Source organism: Peromyscus leucopus, chromosome 6 (assembly GCF_004664715.2).
Source record: "Peromyscus leucopus breed LL Stock chromosome 6, UCI_PerLeu_2.1, whole genome shotgun sequence".
Classification (NCBI taxonomy): domain Eukaryota; kingdom Metazoa; phylum Chordata; class Mammalia; order Rodentia; family Cricetidae; genus Peromyscus; species Peromyscus leucopus.
In genome coordinates this window covers 85,568,757-85,592,437 of record NC_051068.1, presented here as the reverse complement: position 1 = coordinate 85,592,437, position 23,681 = coordinate 85,568,757, and the positions used below count along the sequence as shown (strand labels likewise).

The following is a 23,681-nucleotide window of genomic DNA, read 5'->3' as shown; positions in this document are numbered from 1 at the left end:
CAAACCATGTGAATTAATGAGGTAGGTAGTTTAAAATGAGATTGCCTTAATGTGTTGAGAGGAATATAACAAAATACTTTAATATACCAAATGCCTTCATATCGCTACATGTCATAGGATATTAGTCTGACTAATACACTCTACAATGTTTGTACAATAATGAGATCCCCTAGTGACACATATCTCAGGATATATCCTTATCATTAATACATTTGAGTACTACAATGGTTGCCTTAGTCCAAAATTGGGTGGCATTATAGTGAAGTTACAAAGGGAGCCCTTTTGTGGTTTATAGCTCTTCTTGCTATATTTTAATATGGGAGAGTTGTTTAAATTCATTGGCATGAATACCTGTGTAACATTTCCTATGATAAATATTCAGTTTGTTCCTTTCTTTAGGCAAAACTAAAGGGAAGGATATAATATAGATGTTCTGAGGAGAATATAGAAATAAAATATCCATGAATGTGAATTCAAGAACTACTCAGTCATCAGATCATTCCTTTTCTCAAATGGTGTTATATTGGCTAGGTTTTTCAGATGACAACTTATATTTTTTTTCACTGTAATGCTAGCATCCCAAAATGCCTGAAGGAGAGTAGTTAGTGTATATATCGTAGGAATATTCCTGCATGAGTAAAACCATCACATATTACAGTTAGAAGAGAAGAATTTTGTAGATCTTAGGTTTAGAACTTTAAAGTATTAACAAGTTCTTTATCTGAACATCAAAACCGTTTTTGAAGAACTGTGGGTATCACACAACTGAGACAGTGCTGTAGAGAGCAGAGCTGTCAGGGACCAGTCATCATTTCACCTGTTCACCCAGGCGTAAGAATATCATACTTGTTATAAATATCAGCTATAACTCACATTTTATATAGTACATAGATTTAAAATTTAAAGCAATCGCCCCTCGGCCTTTTGGCTAAGATCAAGTGTAGTATCTGTTCTTATCAGTTTAAAATTTAAAGCAAACCTTTTTGAAACAGCTGAACATGACATCATTAGACATAGCAATTAATTGGCACATCCCAGTCCCCTGGGACAAGCAATTCACAATTGTTCTCTAATTCAAAATGCAAAAAACATATTCCAAGGAAAGTATACACATTTGAATAGAACTCAAGATCAATAATATTTTATTATTGTTGAAGTGATAGTTTGAATATGGATAGTAGAAAAATAAACATTAAAAACAACAGAATTTCATATGTAACAGAGAACAAATGTATGACATAACATTTTCCTTCAATGACTTAAAATGGTAAATTACTAAAGCATTCAGTGTCTTAAATTAAATCGTGTATTATTTCATGTTAAAGAATTACAGAGGTAGCTAGTCCTGGGACTACTCAGTTGGTTCTACAAATACAGTTTAAGGATTTAGAGTACTTCTACTGACCATTTGCTTCTGTCTTCATCTTTGGAGATGCAACATGCTCATTTCACTCTTATCTCAGGTAGAGCTGAAGGATGCATTGTGTGCCATCAGGGTAAGTAAAGTAAAAGAAAGCTTTCGATAAGTTTCTCCATTTGAGAAACTTAGAATATGTTGCTTCTGTAGTCACTTGTTTTGGACAATTTCCATCATTCAAATGAAATCTAGATATAAGATATAAAACACACACAAAAGTTGTACAAGCAGTGTGCTCTCCCAGAAGTGAGGAAAGAGTTTATATTTTCACTTTATCTCCACAATTGCTTCATATTTTGTCGTTGAGCCAGTTGGCAGGAATGTCAAAAAATGTCTTTCTGTAAGTACTGGGGGGAAAAGGCCCAATATTTAGAAGTTCACCACAGCAAAATCAGAACTATTTCCAGCTGTGATATGTCTCACACCGGGTTTACAGTTTATGTTATATATTCAATGGAAAATGTCTTTGTTCTTGACAGTTTATCAATTTTTTTATTTCACTTGATACAGTACAAAGTAAATACATCTAAAAAATGAAACTTCATTTAAAATGTTCACAGTGTGTAGCTGTTGATTTATAGCGAGAAAATATCTATGTAGTTCTATATTTCACTGAAAATTATTAGGAATAATATCATATTAGGTAGATAAACCAAGAGCATTTCATTCAGCCAGAGTATTTTTCAATATAAACAAAAATTTCTTGTTTCTGTCTACTTAGATGAACAAGATTGCAGTGCAGAAGTCACCTTGCATGCAGACTGGTTATATAAGCATTATAAAAAGTAGGTACTCTGTTTCAGAGTGTCTGTTTATAATTTCATCTATTTAAGTGTTCATGATTAAAACTATCCAAATGGAATAACAGCAATTATCAGCCTTATTGATGACTAATATTAACCCAGATATAAACTCATACATATTAAGTAATTGAGTTTTTCAAAATAACAATATTTTTAATAATATCTACTCCTATAAATGATCTATGAGGAAAACACTCTAAGAATAGATCTGTATACAGTGTCTGCTACAGACTATTTATCCTATATTACTCCTGAGATGTACAATCCTAGCACAGTGGAAACTCCCTGCAATCTATAGGAGTAACCTTGTGAAGACTCCTCTTAATGGGGATACAGAGCCTGAACCTGCCATCTGCTGTAATCAAACAAAGCACCCAGTGGTGGGACTGGGACATCAACCCTGCCACAAAACCTTCCACCTAGGGATTGTCTTGTCTACATAATCTGATGGGGTAATGGTGTTGTAGTATTTATGGGACTGGCTAACATATGGCTGGTCCAACTTGAGGCCCATGTCATGTTACTGAGCCCCAAATTTTAATTTATCATTTTCATAGACTTGTTTACTTTTTTTAAAAAATCAAGTTACCACTACCTAAGGCAGGAAGCTAAAAATTTCCCTGTCTACACTTCTGGCTAAACATTTATATAAACAATTTCCCTTCTTAATCCATTTTTTTTTCCTTGAAGTGACATATCCATGGCTAATATATCAACTGTTCTCCACTAAATCCATCATTTAGCTCTTTAAAATCCTTACTCTTGTCTGATAAGTCATCAGTATTTCAACAACATTATAAACATATTGATGAAGAAGAATGAACAATGGGCATAGAGGCTGTCTTTTTGGGAGATTCCTATAAACTACACACAACATTCAAGTTGTGGTGGTTAAAATAAAACTTGAACTATATTAGAGAGAGGGGAGAGAGAAGGAGGGAGAGAGAGAGAGAATAATTGGACTTTGTGTAGGCTATGTGGGCTTTTGAAACCTCAAACCCCACCTGCAGTGATACACTTCCTCCCTGAAGGCCACAATTCCTTATCTTTCCTAAACAGTTCATCAAGTGAGAATAAGCATTCAAGCTTATAAGCCTTTGGGTGTAATTCTCATTCATACACTATCTACATCTATCTATCTGTCTATCTATCTATCTATCTATCTATCTATCTATCTATCATCTTATACTAATATATTAATATATATTATTTACTGATAAATATCTTATACTAATATACTGATATATATATATATATGTATATCAGTAAATATAATTGAAAAACAATGCTTAATAATAGAAATAATAAAAGGAAAAGGTCATCAATTTTTAGAGGAAATGGTTAAAGGGAAGAAAAGAAAATGCAGAATGGATATAATTATATTTTAATTAAAAATTCAAAAATAATTTTAGAGGGCTAGTCTTTACATGTACCCAGTTCACTCTTCCCCCAAAAATCTTTCAACTAACCTTAAAATGTGTATGAAGTTTAGGTCAAACTTAGTTAAACATGATATATTCTATCAGTTGGAAATTAGAAAACTGGGCAATGGTGGTGAATGCCTTTAATCTCAGCATTGTGAGGCAGAGGCAGGTGGATTTCTGAGTTTGAGGCCAGCCTGGTCAACAGAGCAAGTTCCAGAGCAGCCAGAACTGCAAAGAGAAACCTTGTCTCACAAAACTAAAATTAAAAAAAAGTTAGAAGCACATCTCTGCATTTATTCTTATACATAATGTAAATATAATGATGTGAAATATAGTTTTTCCTTGCTGCCTTTTAAAGACTTGAAACTTCAGGAACTGTTGGAGGATTGGTAAATTGTTATGTTTACAATATGAAATCACTATACCAGTAATTATAATTGAACTGGAGAAAACTGATACATATATAAATAAGCCAAAACATCAGAACACAGATTAGTACAAATAAGTAATAATACTGGAAGAAGATAAAGTTACAAATCAAGAACAAAAAGTTTCATTAAAATTTTATTAAAGAAAATATCACAGAAATATTTATAGTCATCTCCTACCCTATATCTCCATATTCCAAGTGGAATGCTAGAAATAAAATCTGTATGACTTTGGAACAATGAATATCAAACTCCTGAGAGAGTTATCACCATGCAGCCAGATTCTTATGAGTATGTTGACATTACACTTTTCGAAGCAATAAAGAGAAGCATTCAATTTCAGGATATATATGAACAAATGGAATTCTAAGAAATGTTGGTCCTGTGCATGGTACAGCAGCTAGTCTTCCACTCCTAGTTAGATCAGAACAAAAGGAAATTTTCACAAAGCAATGTGATACTTATCATTACCACTACATTCATTCAATATGCAGCTTCGGTATTCTTGGGAATGATTAGAGTATAAATGATTTAAAAATTCTTCCAAAACAAAACAACCTAACAACAAAAACACTCTTCCATAGTTTGCCCTGAAAATTCAAATAGTGTTATCTTTGTTTTGGAATAGCGGATTACAGAAAGCAGGTAAAATGAGAGCAACATTGGAACTCTGAGTCTCTCTCTTCATAGATATAAAGATAGCATATACTTTTGAAATTCAGAAGTTAAAAAAAAATGCCAGAAGTAAAATACTTCTGATGATGAGTAGAGGCACAGTACAAAAGGCAACTCACCTATCACAGGAGACAAAAGGAAAAAAATGCTTACATTTTCAGGAGAGGCATCTTAGTACATGGTCTGATTAGATAATTAGATAATTAGAAAACCAAATTATCAAAGTCTCTTAAATAAAAGGGAATACCATTCATATATATCTTGGACAACCACTTTACTATTCGATTTTTGATTAATTACTATTTTTATTTGAATATACTTAAAGGATCAGAGATCAAACACACACATGACTATCTAGGCCAACAGTATATCACCGAACTACATCATTTGCCTCTTCCATAAAAACTGAATACATGCTAGATTAAATACAGTGAATAATAAAAATGAAAATATTTTACAGATTATTATGATGCAGTGTATAGGCAATGACAATATACATATATTCACATACTCAGTATAGTTCATTGTTTTATGTTACAGATTTCATTCCACAGTTGAGTGAGACCATAAAGGTGGAAAGAAGGATAAAGAGGGCCAATGAATATAATAAAAATAAGCTTCAGTAATGTTAAGCAAGTTATATTTTTTCAGATATAAAAGTATAAAGTTTACTTCTTGGAATACTTCCAAAATACTTTCTGTAGTAAACATTATTCCATTATTAATTTGTTTGGGCATTTTATTATCTGGCTTCTATGTATCTCAATATAGTCAACCCAGTACAGGATAAGCATCATTCTTCAGTCTTATGGATGCATTCCCAATATAGCACAAAACTTACGGCCTCTGAGCCTTTCTACATGCTATTCTGTCTATGTGCTTCATTCTCTAGAGCCATTATCCACATTATTTTCAGATTAAGGTGACTGTGTGTGATTAAAGTATGCTTAAACAAAAAGAAGATAAACAAGCCCTGTTTTCCACAATGTCCTCTTTTTTTTTTTTCAAGACAGAGTGTGTAGTATTCCATTGTGTATATTGCCACAATTTATTTATCCATTCTTCAGTTGAAGGCATCTAGGTTGTTTCCAGGTTTGGCTATTGCAAACAATGCTGATATGAACATAGCTGAGCAAGTGCTCTTGTGGTATGATTGAGCATTTCTTGGGTATATGCCCAGGAGTGGTTTAGCTGGATCTTGGGGGAGATTGATTCCCAATTTTCTAAGAAAGCGCCATATTGATTTCCAAAGTGGTTGTACAAGCTTGCATTCCCACCAGCAGTGGAGGAGAGTTCCCCTAGTTCCACATCCTCTCCAGCATAAAGTGTCTTCAGTGTTTTTGATCTTAGCCATTCTGACAGGCGTAAGGTGGTATCTCAGAGTTGTTTTCATTTGCATTTCCCTGATGATTAGGGATGTGTGTGGTATTGTATTCCCCCAAATATTGTGCATTCTAATAAACTTATCTGGGGTCAGAGCCAGAGCAGCCACAATATTAAACATAAAGTATAGGCAGTGGTAGCACATGCCTTTAATCCTAACATTCCAGAGGCAGAAATCCATGTGTTCATGGATACAGACAGGCATGGTGATTTATCATGCCTTTAATCCCAGAAAGCAAGCCTTTAATCAGGGAGTGGTGGTAGAAAGCAGAAAAGTATATAAGGCGGGAGGACCAGAAACTAGAAGCATTTGCCTGGTTAAGCATTTGGCTGGTTAAGCATTCAGGCTTTTGAGCAGCAATTCAGCTGAGACCCATTCTGGATGAGGACTCAGAGACCTCGAGTCTGAGGAAACAAGACCAGCTGAGGATCCGGGGAGGTGAGATAGCTATGGCTTGTTCTGTCTCTCTGATCTACCAGCATTGACCCCAATAACTGGCCTTGGGTTTTATTTTATTAATAAGAACTTTTAAGATTCATGCTACAACAGAGTTTCTCTGTGTAGTTTTGGTGCCTGTCCTGGATCTCACTCTATAGCCCAGGCTGACCTGGAACTCACAGAGATCTGCCTAACTCTGCCTCCCAAGTGCTGGGATTAAAGGTGTGCACCACCACCGCCGAACTTCCACAATATCCTCTTTAAAGCTATAAGTAGATGCCCTTGATCCTACACTGGAAAGCAGTGTGTAAATGAGCTATCATTATCTCCCAACAGCTCTTCTTAATTCAGTATGACTTCAATATTTCCTTTCACCTCAGCCCTGTTTGTCTTTCCTAGTTTAGAATGTTGTTGTTCCCTACAAAAAATCACTTTAAACACTTCTCTATGCTTGAGCACTGAGGCCTTCCATATACTACCAGTGTAATCTGTTATGAGATTATTTTGACTTTTTCATTTTGTATCATTATTGCGAATCGACATCAATGGATTATAATTTGCCAGAAAACAAGCAACTCTAACCAGATGACCCACAATGAGTTCTCAATAAATATTTATTATGTAAAATAGAAAATGTATGCAAAATATAATTTGAAAAAATAATATTAAATAAGAAAATAATGTTACTTAGAATGTAGCTTATAAAGTAAATACAATTTTACAAGTATTAATGGGATGAGAACATTAATGTGTGTAAAATGGATCTCATTAGATAAAATATTTCACCCAATGTTAAATAAAAGTTTACAGAGGTTATCTTATTTGTACCACATAGTCCTCTAGATGCCTGGGCATTTTGCAGACAATGTTCATGATACCCTCTTTTCAAATGCACCACATGATTACCATCTTCTGATAAAACTTAGTGGGCCTGAGAGATTGTTTAGTGGTACACAACCCTGGCTGTTCTTTCACTGGCCTCAGGTTCACATGATGGCTCATAACTGTCTGTAAATTTAGTCGCTTGGCATTTTACGCCCTCATCTGGTCTCTGTGAGTACTGCTCACATGCGTTTCACAAGCACACATTCAGATAATCACATTAAATAAAATAACATTTTAAAAAATCTCAAAAAAAACCCAAAATGTTTGAACATAAAATTAAAATGGCAAAATGTGATTATATTTTAGATTCATGCATTTATTTCTGTTTCTCTGAGACATTTAATGTTTAATTTGAATCTGACGTTCCTCTAAGGAATCTGTTATTTAACAAACAGCTGCTGAACAGTTGATAACTGCACAGAGAGAATATTTAGATCCTGATATCTTCTTAATAAACTTAGGAGGAACTCAGATGGCAAATTGCAAAGCAGTTGAAGGCCCTTACAATGTGCTTAAAATGGCCTCTATGGTATTTGTCACAGCTATAGGGTGTTATCTGTCATATGACTTCTGTTTTAGGAATAATAAAATCCATTCTACAGATCGGTTCGTGTAGCATCATTAGAACAGAAGTGCTATTAAAAGTTGTTTTCCACAGGGAACAAAGTATGGCCAGAATTACAAAGATTGTGATGTTGTTGTTTGTGATCTAGCATGGGTCAATCATACTTTCCTAAAGCTGAAGAGCATGATGAGAAGAAAACAGAAATAGACTATATTCATAAGCAGAAATTTGAAGAGACATGTGAAGTTCCTAAGGAACTTTAGAGCCATGCTCTTAATGAGTCCACCTCTTAATGGTGGAGGAGTTAACTCTATGGGAAGGTGTTTGCAAACAAATCAAGCAATTAGAGAGCACAGGGCCTAGATGGGGGGATATTGCTACTAAAAACACCCCAGAAATTTAGCAATTGATATTAAAAAACAAAGAGAAAATCTGGTGATTCATTCCAAGTATAGAGGCCCAGAAAGTTCAAGCAGTGTCTTAGTAAAAGGGTTATGATAGTCTAAGTTTACGTCTATAATTGTGTTTCCATTTATAAAATGAACATAACCCTATGGACATTACAATGATATAGAGGAGTGAAATGTGACTCAGACAAAGAGTAAGCAACAATTATCTCAAATCAACTAATTAATGAAAATTAAATCTAATGTATGGATTAAATATTTTCTTCCCAATTTGGAAGTACACCTTACGAATACTATAAAATGTACTATAACTAAGTACATCTGATAAAAATAATGATAATATACTGTGTAACAAGTGTATATTTTTATTTATTATATACTATTATTTATATATACTTTGGGGGCATATTACCTACATGATATAAGCACAATATGCTATCAGGGGTCAGACCTTGAAAAAGGCAAATATTAATGAGGTGCTGAGTTTAAATCTCATGAATATTTGATAAGGATCTTTACACCTTTTGTGGCATAAGCAGTGTAATTCTTAGGAATACAGAATTCCAGTACTTTTTCAATATTTATTCTGTATATTTTCATAAAATCTCTATGAGACTGATACATACAGTCAAGTTCATTTTATTGGGGATAAGCATAAGTAAGAACAGATACATTCACTTCTCTCTCTCTCTCTCTCTTTCTCTCTCTTTTACTCTTATTGTATCAAACTGCTTCAAGTTCCTGCCTTGGCTTTCCCAATATGGTAAACTTTATTCTGAATCATAAGCCAAAGAAACCCTTTTTCTCTTCAAGTTTTTTTTTTTGTTATTGTTGGTGTTGGTAAGATGTGCCGTCACATTAACAGAAATGAAAGTAGAACACTAAGCCACTAAGCCTAGGATTTATTCTAATATATAATGCATTGTATAAATTATACTTTCTTGATATTAAGATAAACTATAAATATATCTCTTTGCAGGCATTCATCACAGTTGTCACATGCTTGACTCAGAGTCATCACAATTTGAATTCTACTTAACCCTTTAAAACAGATTGAAACATTAAAAGACAATTTGCTTTGCAAATGCAGATTTGGAACAGTAATATGAATTAAGTTTTTAACCAATTCCCAACTTGAAAGCTTTCTGTTTATAAATTTGAGAAAATCCACTATTTATGCTTTATCATGGAAGACTATTGTAATTTAAGATTTCTAGAATATGTTACATTTGACCACTCATACTTCTACCCCATTAAATAGATGTCTTTTATATCTAGGTGTTAAGAAAGTCAAAGTTCAAGTGTTTGATTCCTTGTTAACCAGTCTCTGTCATAAATAATTATATAATAAATGCAGAGTGAGTGGGTATAAAGGTGTTGAATGCATACACTTAAATAATGAAGCTACCACTGTATGTGCCTGGGTTTTTCTCCAAATGCACAAAATAATAGCACAGGGTACATTATAAGTTTTCTTGTACATCATGATTTGTTTTAATATAATAAACTATTATATGACAGACAGTAGTATGTGATCAAGATTATTTTTTACAAGGATTTGAAACATGAACCATAGAGTATCAGGTAGAGTCAGAGGAACCATAGACAGAGAAAACAGAACTAGGTATGTGCGTGCAGAATCTGACTGAAATCAAAAATGGGAAGAGGGTTGAAACAGTTTTCAACAGCAAGCCTCTGTATAGAAACATGGAGAGAAAAATGGAAATGAAGCAATGTTTTAAAGAAGAGATCAGCAAGACTTGGTGTCTGAATGTTGGTAAAGTAGACTGCTTTAGTGTCTTTGCCTCTGATGTATAGCTGAGTTTAAGTAATTCTATTATTTTTTTGGAGATTGTTTTCCTGTCCTGAAGTTGCTCTCAAATAATTACTCAGAGGCTTGATATAAATTACAAAAATCAGCCAATAGCTCAGGCTTATTACTAACTAGTTCTTACATTTTAAATTAACTCATTTTTCTTATTTACACTCTGCTGTGTGGTGGTACCTTCATTATCATGGCATGTTCACCTCCTGCTTACTCTGCATCTGGCTGGTGACTCCTGACTCCTCCCTTTTCCTTCCCAGCATTCTCAATTTGGCTTTCCTGCCTACATTTATCCTGTTCAGCTAATGGCCAGTCAGCTTGTTTATTAAACCAAACACAGCTACAAATCTTCACAGTATACAAAAGGATGATTCTGCAGCCTTTTTCCTTTTTTGTCAAATCAAAAAGGGAGGTCTTAACTTTAACATAATAAGATTATTTACAACAAAAACTGTTATTAAGTAAGAATTACAGTTATGATATCCAACTCTAGAAAGTTGTTGGATCCATGCCAACACCAAGTAACATGCAAATTGGTGCTCAGAAACCCAATTTAAGTGTTTGGAAGCAGGGCCTCTTAAAAGAACTGCGTGGTTTTTGCCACTAGTGCTGAGTCAGGAAGCTGTCTCCTAAGAAGCTATGCCACAGTTTGCTGTTATCAAATAGAGCCTACTCAAGAAAAAACAGTTAACAAGAAGCCATGCTTGATTCTATTCTTTTGTGTGTTTAGAATCCTTTCTTCAAGCTTTCTCAGGTTTTATGTGGAAATTCTTGACATATGTTTGGGTGCCATATGTATCCAGAGATTTTCTGTCCTATAGTCACTCTCAAATAGTCACTCAGAGGCTTAACATTAATTACAAGTGCTCAGCCAATAGCTCAGGCTTATTGATAACTAGCTCTTACATTTTAAATTAACCCATATCGCTTATTTATGTTCTCTGACATGGCAGTGCCTTTATTAGCATGGCACATTCATCTCCTGCTCCTTCTGTGTCTGGCTGGCAAATCCTGACTCCACCCTTCACCTTCTAAGCATTCTCAATTCTCCTTTTCCTCCTAAATTTATCCTGTTCAACCATTGGCATGTCAGTTTGTTTATTAAACCATTCATAGCTAAAAAACTTCACAATATACAAAAGGATTATTCCACAGCAAAGACTTACAATTTAGAGTCCCTTTGTGTATAATGACTGGCTGTGGATGTCTGCACCTGTTCCCACCTGCTGCTGGAGGAAGCCTTTGTCATGACAACTCAACTAGGCATCAACCTAAAGTATAGCAGAATATCATTAGGAATCATCTCATTTCGTGTTTGTTGCTGTTGTTTGTTTATATGTTTTACCAACAGTGTTTGGTTCTACCCTAGGTCTCTTGGCTATCCTATCTCCAATTCCTGGCCATCCTATCAGTGTAAATCATGGGCTCCCTCCCATTTTGTAGGCCTGAAGTTAAACCTACTATTAGTTCACCACTGCTACATGTTCTGTGCAAGAATTGTGCTGGCATATCTTGCAGGAAGAACAGATTGTAGGTGAAGGAATTTGTGCCTGAGTTGGTGTCTGTAGCTTGCAGAGTACTTCTCACACTAAAGAGACTAGAACATAGGGACGAAGGCTCCAAGCGCTCGTCAGCCCAACTTCTCTACATTCAATGGCAGGTTGGATGTTGTCCTTGGCAATGAGACCAGCTGTTAGTTTTTAGAGAACAGCATTTGTGGTGGTATTGTGTTCCCCAAAATATTGTGTACTCTAATAAATTTATCTGGGGTCAGAGAAAGACAGCCACTAAATACAAAGGCTAGAAAATGGTGGCACTCACACCTTTAATCTAGCATTCCAGAGATAGAAATCCTCTGGATCTCTGTGAGTTCAAGGCACATTGGAAATAGCAAGGATGTGACACACGCCTTTAATCCAGAAAGCCAGCCTTTAATCCACGGAGTGGTGTAGAAACAGAAAGATATATAAGGCGTGAGGACCAGAAACTAGAAGCATTTTTGACTGGTTAAGCATTCAGGCTTTTGAGCAGTAATTCAGCTGAGACCCATTCCGGATGAGGACTCAGAGGCCTCCAGTCTGAGAGACAAGACCAGTGATGATCGGCGAGGTGAGATAGTGTGGCTTGTTCTGTCTCTCTGATCTACCAGCATGGACCCCAATAACTCGCCTCAGGTTTGATTTTATTAATAAGAACTTTTAAGATTCCATCTACAAGCATTCTGTCCTAGCATCAGGATTGTTTAGGGACCTCCATGTGACCTCCTTGGCCAAAACCTTAATCAAGTGTAACCCAGTCTGACCACTAAAAGCCTTGATGGCTATATCCTCCCTTACTAAGAGTCCTCATTAGGGTCACCATGATAGATTCCAGGAAATTTTCACAGTAATAGGTTTCCACACAGCCCTCCAAATACTATTATTTGTGGATATATTTGTGTTAGCTTGCAACATTTTCAATTTCAATAGTGAGGTCTTATTACAAAAACAAGACAAAAGAGGGACAGTCTACAAAATATATTTTGGAGAAAGTTTTGTGTAAATGAAGAACAAATCTTTTTAGTGCATAGCTTTACAGTATGTATTATAGCATTATTAACAATTGTAATAAATTCCAAACTCTATGCACTGAGCTCTATATTTGAAAGCACCATAATTTGTAAATGGGATAAATGTCTACTTGCTGAATTTGTTATTAATTTGTCTCATTGTTTAGAGGGATAGAGGCCTGGATTTAGAGGAAGAACATGAGGTGGAAATGATCAACAGCAACATAGAACTACAATAAGTAAACTATTTATAGAACATAACTGTAATTTCAATAGATACCTTATAAACTAAGTTAATTCAAAATGGAATAAAGTGAAATGTTGCTATTAAATGTCTTAGATAGAATTTAAGTGACTTGCATATATTTCTTAAGAAAAATAACACTATAGGCATGACTGATAATTTCCAATGAAAATAAATAAATCCAATAATTTCTACATATCACAGATTTCAAAAGTTGAGAAAAAATAATTGAATCCAAAAAGATTGACTTCACAAGATCCATTTGAATATCAAAATTTCAGATCAAATATCTTTAGTTTATATATGTATATATAAGATCAAAGTATTTTGAAAAGTAAAATGTATACATAAAAGATAAAGACTAAAATATAAAATACATCTCCTTAGGTTGGGCATTCCTACAATTGGAGCTTGGAGAACTCCCTTATTCAGATAGCCTTGAAAGTGGATTCTACATGAGAACTAGTTTCCTCTAATCTGATCTGCTAGCATGAAATTTTAAATGTAAAAAGGAGTATATAAGACTCTGTAGCTTGTTTATACTGTGAAAAGCACACTCAATTTTCTTTAGCAATGTTCTAGCTATTTGCTTTGTGACATATTGAGATGTTCCCACTGGTACAATTATGGCCAACTGTGTTTTGATTGGATTTGAGACTTGCTTGCTTCACAAGATGAAATCTATGACTGGTACTGTGAATATTGCATTACAGGCTGGAGAGGTCAGAGCTCTATGGGGAACCTACTGTATTGGTTTGCTGAATAAATTTGCTTTGCTCTTAACCTTGGGTAAAGAAGCTCTATATTGCAAAAGGCACTAGTTAAGACAGAGAGTCATAACTGGTCAAAGTGCAGAGAATAAGTAACTGTAAATATCCAGTTTTAGGAGAGCATCTACATCAATCCTTTCCACCTTAAGGCTCAGGGAACACCTCTCTTAAGCAGAGGCAGAAATAGTATAACTGATAGAGATGAGGAAGTGTGCTGTGAAATGCTGTCTTCTGGGCATGACATGGCTGTTGAGTACACAAATTTAAGCAGCTGAGGTTACATGCACATGAGCTATGCAAGACAGAGCCAGACCCAATTGAAGCTTCATAAACCAGCTCTGGATGTCTCTTGTGACTGAGGTACCTGTGTCTCTTCATGGCCTCTTGGAGAGAAAAAGTTATTTTTCCACTGGCATGCTTGCCATGCCTAAGCCATTAACCAACCCTCCATGAGTGTGCAGGCAAACGTAATTAGACTTCAATGCGTAATATTAAAAAATAGAGTAATAAAAGTTACGATTTTGGAAGGGAGGTGTATGAGGTGGCAACTAAAGCATGTAGGAGGGTGGTATTTCTAATTAGGATACATTGTATCCATGTACAGAATTGCTGCAAAACAAATAAAAATATTAGTTTCATTCTCTTAGTGTTTCCAAGAACTGAGTTATTTAATAGCCACATGCTTGCTATGTGTATCCTTCAAAGTATCTTCAGTGTTACATGCTCTTTTCATCACAGAATATGTCTTATCTAGCTTTGGGAGTTTCATGTCACATAACATATGGTTGGATCTGTTGACTTTCTGATTAGAATTAATTCTTTTCTGTTAAGTTTAATTTAGTCTTGATTGTTTAATCCTCCAGTAATTATTATAAAAAGATAAACAACTATTCCTTTGATCTCAGTTTAAAAGACATTTTTCAGGACAGATAATAAACAAATAAATAAATAGATGATAGATAGATAGATAGATAGATAGATAGATAGTCAGATAGATAGTCAGATAGATAGAAAAAAACTAATAACAGACAGCAGCTTCTACTTCCAATAGAGTCCTGGGCCCAACATTATCAATTCCTCTTTTCTACTCATATAGTCTTCAAACAAAATCAGCAGTCACATTTAATCACATCACTATTTCAATGCATCATCTCTTTTACTAGAATATAAACTTTTATAAAAAGTAAAACTTTGGAGGCCCCTCAGCCTTTGGTTCATAGTTCATGTGCTTCCATTCATTTGGCTGTTTGTCCCTGTGTTTTATCCAACCTTGATCTCAACAATTCTCGCTCATACAAACCCTCCTCTTTCTCACTAATTAGACTCCAGGTGCTTCACCCGAAGCCCTCTAAATAAGTGAGACAGTTGATTGGCTTGATCTTTTTGGGAGGCATCTAGGCAGTGGTACCAGGTCCTGGGCTCATTGCATGAGTTAGCTGTTTGAAACCTGGGACTTATGCAGGGATGCTTGTCTCAATCTGGGAGGAGGGGACTGGACCTGCCTGGACTGAGTCTACCAGGTCGATCTCAGTCCTCAGGGAGGCTTTGCCCTGGAGAAGGTGGGAATGGAGGGTGGGCTGGGGGGAAGGGAAGGGGGCAGGAAGGGGGAGAACAAGGGAATCTGTGGCTGTTATGTAGAACTGAATGGTATTGTAAAATAAAATAAAATGAAAAAATTGACAAAAAAAGTAAAACTTTGTCCCTCACAATAATTGATACAGTGAAGCTTGACAAAAAGCAATGTTTAGTGTTATTACAGACAGATGGATGGGGAGACTTCATTGGTAGCATTTGACACATGGAGATCATTCTAGTTCACAGACCTCCTCTCCACTGTCATATTGACTAGGTCCAGAAACTTAAATGACAATTAATCAATGTCAAGAATGTAGATTTTGGAGAAAATGTTTAAATTATTTTATGTTGAGAAGTCAGATCTCCATGTAAAGTAGGTGATGTTGAGGAGATGCTCTAGTTTAGAAAATGTCCGATGGAGTCTATCTAAAGCTTTGTTTCTTAGTTTAAATTGTTCTGAGAGAACAATGCTCAAGTTATGCAAGGGCAAATGATCTTCAAATTTTAACACCTACTCCTTGCAAAAGGCTCCTTCAGCTGCTTCTAAGGAGACCTTCTGATTTCTCTACAAGAACTTCTGAGAGAATTTATAACAGTATTGTAAGTGTGATTTCTCAGGAAAAGAAAAATTCATGCAAATTTGGGCATGCATATCTGAACAAAGACTGTTGATTTAATTTGTGTTATCATTGAAGCAGCAAATCGAACCCCTCCTCACCCCCAGGAAGTGCTGTTTCACAGAATGTGTAAATCATAGCTGCAGGTCAACCCAGAAATCAGACACTGCTCAAAATATTATTTAATATACACAAACAATATGGGAAGGAACTTATGCAGGAAGCACAGTTTCTGGTTCGATAGAATAGCTACTGTTTCCTTAATCTTGTTAAAATCACATCATAATACATAAGCTACATGTTTTACAGTCATTTCTTCCACGTTAGGACAAAGGATTAACATGAAGTCCAGATCTGGTGCCACACCTATAATCCTAGAAAGCAGAAGACAGAGGTACATGACTTTGAGCCATCCTGTACTACTTTGATAGTTTCAAGTAAATTGTGGCTACATAATGAGACTCTGTCTTTTAAAAAAACATCTCAACAGCCTGGCAAAACTGTGAGTATACCAAATCACACTCCTTCTCCAGAAAAAGCAAAATTAGAAATAACTCTGAATTTGAATCCTTAGATTATGACAAAGCTTAGAGGATGTTTAACACTCATCACACGATAGTTACAGCTTGGGTATATATGGAGATGTTGAGCCATATGTTTTATTTAGTTATTGGGCTGTGAGTTCTGCTCTGCGAAGCTTTACTTAATCTCTACAAAGAAAACAACATATTCTGATTAACAAATCTGACAATTGTTATTAACCATTAAGTTTGAACATATCTCTTAGACTCTGTGAAATAAGATAACATGTCTTTAGCTTTCTTGTTGTTGTTTTAAGGAACAGTTTATGAAATTATTTTTTTCTAATACAGGAACATTCATCTTAAAAATATGACAATGAGACCCATGAATTTCATTTTTGGAATTAAAGTTTTATTTGTGCAAGTTATTGAAAAAAACATACATAAGTGGCAGTTTAAGTTCTATTAACTAAAATGCAAATAGGCTAACTATTGCAAGAAATAGCTAGGAGAAAATCAGATTTATTGTTTATACAATCTATACACTGCTATGGATGGTCTGTATGTCAAATTGCTCTGACTGGTCAATAAATAAAACACTGATTGGCCCATGGCTAGGCAGGACTAACAGAGTGGAGAAAAGAAAGAACAGGAAGGCGGAAGCCGGGCGGTGGTGGTGCACGCCTTTAGGGAGTCAGAGACAGGTGGATTTCTGTGAGTTCAAGGCCAGCCTGGGCTACCAAGTGAGTTCCAGGAAAGGCACAAAGCTACACAGAGAAACCCTGTCTTGAAAAACCAAAAAAAAAAAAAAAAAAAGAAAAGAAAAAAAAAAAAAGAAAAGAAAAGAACAGGAAGGCGGAAGGAGTCACAGCCAGCCGCCGCCATGACAATCAGCACTTGAAGATGCCAGTAAGCCACGAACCTTGTGGCAAGGTATAGATTTATGGAAATGGGTTAATTTAAGCTATAAGAACAGCTAGCAAGAAGCCTGCCGTGGCCATACAGTTTGTAAGCAATATAAGTCTCTGTGTTTGCATGGTTGGGTCTGAGCAGCTGTGGGACTCAAGGGTGAGAGAGGTTTGTCTGACTGTGGGCAAGGCAGGAAAACTCTAGTTACAATACATAAATGTTAGAATCATATAGAATTATGTAAGTATGTATATGTGAGCAAAAATGATAACATTTACTTTAAATGAAGTGAAGATTTTTGACTCAAATGTTGAACAAACATTTCAGTATTATTATAAATGGATTTTTGCAGGCAAATTCAACCACTATGAATTCATGGTAGGTGTAATGAACCTACCTTTTTCAGAAGAACTTTTTTGGAAGACATTCACCCTAACATCAGACTTTTTATAATCTTTCCAGAAACCATTTCAAAATTGTTAATGAGATATGTGGAGATGAGGTTTGTTTCAGATGTCTCATTTAGAGTTGGGAGATCAGCAGTTACTTATCTTCTGTACGTTGTCCAGCTGTGGTTCTCAGTATTAATTGTTATTTTTTGCATCACAGAGCTTCTTTGATGACGGTTGATAAATGTAACTAGTCTATTGACACAGAGACAAGGAATGATAAGGTAGTTTTGCACCATGTCAGTTTACATCATCATCATCATCATCATCATCATCATTGGTTCTCCTTGGTGTCTATGGTCTCCCCAGTCCCAAGTTCTTTGCTAGATTTAGAGCACAAGACCTACACATTATTAAACCAGTCAAAATATATGCATAGATGAGAGAGAGGATCACAAAGAACCACCCTTAGAAGACAAGCTTTGGCAGTTTAAGGCTGCTGAGTAGGGGGAACTAGTTTGCTTCAGATAAATGGTCCTGTTAGGATGCCCATTCTCCATTGGATGACTCTATATTCATGAACGTAAGGATATCACTTAATATGTGGACCAGTTTGCCCTTAAAATTACAGAGATCCACATGTCTCTGTCTCTAGATTACTGGGATTAAAAGCATGTGTCATCACAATTCTCAAACTCACATTTCATGTGCTAGTGTAAGGTGCCTCAATGGTAAGAAAAAGAAAAGTGACTCAGGTATTGCTTCCAACTGTTAGTCTACTTTTGACTGCTTTATTATAATTTAAAAATATGGGATCATCTACCTTCGGTATCTTGGGTAATTAAAAATAGAATAACAAGCTTGAGAGTAACAAATGAGAAAAAGAAAATCTCAGTTGAAGGGACCTTCTGTACTTACTTCTCTATTAAAAATATAGTCAGTAATTTACTAAAGTTTATTTCCAATTTTGAAATTATATAAAAATGAACCTATTCTAATAATTATACACATAAATATTTACATGGTTTGAATACATATTTTTATATTGTCTACCCTCTGGTAGTGAGTTGTTACTACATGAATGTAGAATTACCTACTTTTAGTAATAATAGTTATAAAAAAAATTTCAAGGAGAGAGAATAAAATAACATAATATAAATATGTAGGTAGATAAAAATAAGAATTTGCTATAAAAATAGACTGATGTAAGAGTGTTTCCTCATTAGCTGTTCTTCACCTATAAATAAATTTTGTATTTAGCATGAAAAATAAAATCAAACACTTGATATAGTCAGTATTGGATAGGTTACCCAAAGTTCTAGTACAATCTATTTATAAAGTCTCCATGGCATAACACTTGAATAAAAAAAAGATTTTCATAAGAAGATTCAGTGTATCTTCACGTTATTTGATCAGAGTTTAAACTGAATTACTTAAAATATTCCTTATTAACAAAATATAACCTTTAGATAATAAAATAGTAATTATAAGGGATAATGAAAAATATATAGTTGAATATCAAATATTGAGAAGCATCTATAATGGAGAAATGTCTCCTGCATTTATTGAGCTATAAACAAATAGAATGCTTACTCAGGCTAGTGCAATTCCATTAAAGCTTCACTGAATACTCTGGGAATAGCTATCCTATTGCCTCAATGCTGGTCTTTTTTAAACTAATACTTAGATGAATGTGGAACTTGCTTGTTAGTTGTCAAATATCTAGGAGAAATGATATAACTTCCAACCCAAACTCTATGGAGGAAAACTAGCTAGTAATTATGTTTATGCAATTGTCCATATCACAATTATTAGAATTTATTTTCCAAGCTGGACTCCAACAACTGTTTTCTTCAATTATTAAAACAGCAACAAGGTTTATTATAGCATTACAGTCATCTTAATATGGGCATTTCAAGAGAAAGGTTTGGAAAGCTGTAAGTAGAAGGAGTACACAACAATTAACTCACCAGAATTGCCTTCTTCAGAACTCTAAGTAGATTTAATTATTCAATAATTCAAATTCATAGCACAGCTTTAACTAATTTAAATGATAAGAATGATTATGTCTTACCCTGACATTTAGATCTTAATGAAAATACATCAAACATATACTTTTTCTTATTATATATGATAAATATTAAAATAATTTAAAAGGAAAATTTCTATAACTTTTGTTTAATACTTTGGACAATGGATCATGCATGTGTCTAATTCAATGATGCTTTTGTTGTAAATTTTGAGATTATTATTTAATTACTACCTTTCTCCCTTTCTTTTTTCTTCTTCTAACCCCTCCTATATACCCAGACTTCCCTGATCTTCAAATTAATGGCCTCTTTTTTCACTAATTGTTATTGAATGTGTATAGATACTTGTAGAATACACAAAGGTGAAATACTAAAAGCATATCTGCTATGTTCACTAGGTATAAGAGAAATGACTGAAAAAAACTGTACACAAAAGTTTCAGGATCTTAAGATGGGAAACAGTCATTTACCAATAGAAAGGAATCGAACTTTGAGCTAGGTTGTGCAGGTCTTAGGATAGCTATTTAGTTTACTTCTCTGTGTAGCTCTTTGTTTACTTTTGGAGTAGTCTTTATTTCCAGATAAATATCAAGATAGTATTAGAGAAGATGTACAGCTTATACCACAGAAGCATTCTTGTCTTTTTACCTTATCCTGGACTAGGGATATGCTGATGTTTTAAAAATCTTGGAGATAAATTTGGACAGATATTTGTTGTGGAACATTCTATCCAAACATCGTCTTACTTTAAGGTTTTCTAATTAGGAGCAAGTATTAAAATCACACCCATAATTAATTTCCAAACATGTTTCTCAGCCAGATACCTTGTCAATACTGTGATTTTATTAGCCCCTCTTGTGATTCTTATTTTCTCTTTAGCTATTTGTCATGCTCCCCATTTTTGATGGACTACTAGCTATTACCTTTAGAAATTCAGAGATGTTATTCACATGAATAAGTCAATCCAAAGCCATCTCACACTCTTTTATTTTTGATGATCTTAATTTATCATTAAACATTTAGTTAAATATGCCTAAGGTTTTCTTCTCTCTCCCTGTTTCTAGGTTGTGTTCCAGGAACCTCTGGGGTCATTCCTGTTTTTATTGTTTCTCATCAGACAGGGCCAAATATTTAACCATGCTTTTTATTTCAATTCTCTACCATAAATTTCTAAGAAATTCCAGTATTATCATCTGAAAACTTTTGTTGGTCCATTTTTTTTTTAATTTTACATAGATAAGTGTTGGATTCTTTAAACCTATTATATGGAAGACCAGTATTAATTTTAGGACCAGCATACTAGACTATCAAGTCCCATACTAGAGAACCAGAAAAAAATGAGGAAAAGTGTGAATAGAGCTGTAAGCAAAAATAGACATACATTTACCACAAATTAACTATCTTGAAATAAATGCATGATTTTTTAAAAAGGCCATTATGATTTTCCAAAAATCCTTCACTCCAAAATTTCTTAAAAATTCATTTATTTATTTTACATTCACACCTCAGCTTTCCCTCCCTGCTCTCCTCCCTAGACCCTTTACCCCCTTGTGTTTATTTACCCATGGCTTTGTTGTCTGTTCCAATATTATATAGATTTTAATTAACTTCATGTTCAATAATTTCAAATGATGTTAGTTAATTAAGCTATTGAAATAAAACAATTGAATTTGAATAAATAAAACTAATGGATTTGGGGTGTGGAATGGTGTATATTTAACTTATTCCTGATTCCATTCTATGATGCATACAGTTATGTCTTCCAGGTGTATCTACCTTTTGACATCACAGTAAGATATGTCATCTACAGAAGGCAGGCTTTATAAATGCACAATTGAATTCCCCAAAGAAAATCTCACATTCATATAATTTTATCATCACATATTGGGCTACATTGAAAATTAACCCTAGTCATTCAAAGTCAAGGGGCACAGTTTGAATATTACTGGAAGATATCATAGCTAATGTTTGAATTATCTGTCCTTTTCAAAATGTATTTGGAGAAAAATTATCTTTACTGCCAAATAATTTAGATTTATTCAATGGAATAATTCTCATATAACATTCAGTTAATGAGTGTTAATATACAGAATTTTTAGATTACTAAAATATGATCATCTTAACGTTAAAGCTTCTGCACTGTTTAAAACACACTTTCTGGAGTATAGCGTTAAATATCTGTAGACTAATAACAGTATAAATAGTCAACTTATACTGTGAATTAATACTAAAATTCAATTATTAGGATGTTGAATAGTGACCTGAAGAATGTTCAGGGATGTAACACAAATATTAAAAGGTCTTATTAATAAAAACTCAGGAGCAAGATATTGGGGTACATTTTGAAAGAGCAGAGAAACAGAACAAGCCACAGCTAACCTCAACTTACCATGATGTATTTATTGCTTGCATATATTGTATATAGTTATTATACTTATTGTATATACTTTTTCTTATATTTGTTGTAACTTTTGTATTTTAAACCAAAAAATGGGGAAATGTGGTTGACATATTGTGTACCTTAATAAACTTATCTGGTGATCAGAGAACAGAACAGCCAGTATATTAAACATAGATTTAGGCAGTGATAGCACATGCCTTTAATCCTAGCATTCCGTAGGCAGAGCTCTGTCTGGATCTCTGTGAGTTCAAAGCCACACTGGAAACAGTCAGACATGGTGACACATGACTTCAATCCCAGGAAGTGATGGCAGGCAGCAGAAAGGCATATAAAGTGTGAGGACCAGGAACTAGAGCCTTGTTAAGCTTTTAGGCTTTTAGCAGCAGTTCAGCTAAGATCCATTTGGATGAGGAGACAGAGGCTTCCAATTTGAGGAAACAAGATCATGTGAAGTATTGGCAAGGTGAGGTTAGCTGTGGCTTGTTATGTCTCTCTGATCTTCAGCGTTCACCCCAATATCTGGCTCCCGGGTTTGTTTTTATTTAATAAGACCTTTTTAAGATTGGTGCTACATCGGGACATACTTATGACCAAGTTAGATGCAAACTGACACATGGGGGAAATTTCCTCCCCTCTAGCTACTTTGAAAGGGGAATGTTTTGTGGTTGAAGTTCTTGACAATAATTCAAACATGTGGAATTCAAAATATACTGAAAGCTGCATGAGAGGCTGTGAAAATAACATAATGATTTATATGTATGTGTAACATTGTGCCATGATTTTGCTTTAGTAAGCAGCAAGGGTTCAACATTGACTACAGAAAAAACAATTGAAGAAACCATTCCAAAATTCATACTGGAGAACACTCAAAGACTTTTTCCCCCTAATCACAAGGCATTTTTCCTGTGAAATGATAATTGATTAAGTCTTATAAACAATCATTCTAACTTGTGTTCTCCAGAGAAATTTCAGCACTGAGGCCAAAGTTACCACCAGAATTTTGTTTTCTAATAAGAATATTCATGAATATTTTAGTTATTGAAAAATGTTCAATGTAATAAATGATTTCCTATTGAATAATATGATAATAAAGCATTCACTAGAAGTATCCCAGGTGAAATAAGCTATAAACTTTGAGAAATATACTTTATAGATGTTATAATGAATGAAAATGGATTAAGCCATGATAATTATTAGTTATGGATTTGTTTTATGGTGAAAGAGACTTCTCGATACAAAGAAAATGATATAGTTTTTCCACTTGACATAAATCTGACTCTTGTCATTCATTTTGCACTCAGTTGCAATTTCATCAGGATAATTTCCAACTTCTTTATTTAATTATTCAGTAAAGTAAATTCAAAATGTATTTGAAAGGATAATCAATAGGTTCCTATTTGCTATTTATTGACATGTAAACATTCAT

General features: G+C 34.4%; 1 pseudogene; it reads left to right on the top strand.

The window, feature by feature from the left end:
* The first annotated feature begins 908 nt into the window (after positions 1-908).
* LOC114687656 lies at positions 909-1,008 on the top strand (annotated as a pseudogene).
* Positions 1,009-23,681: the final 22,673 nt, after the last annotated feature.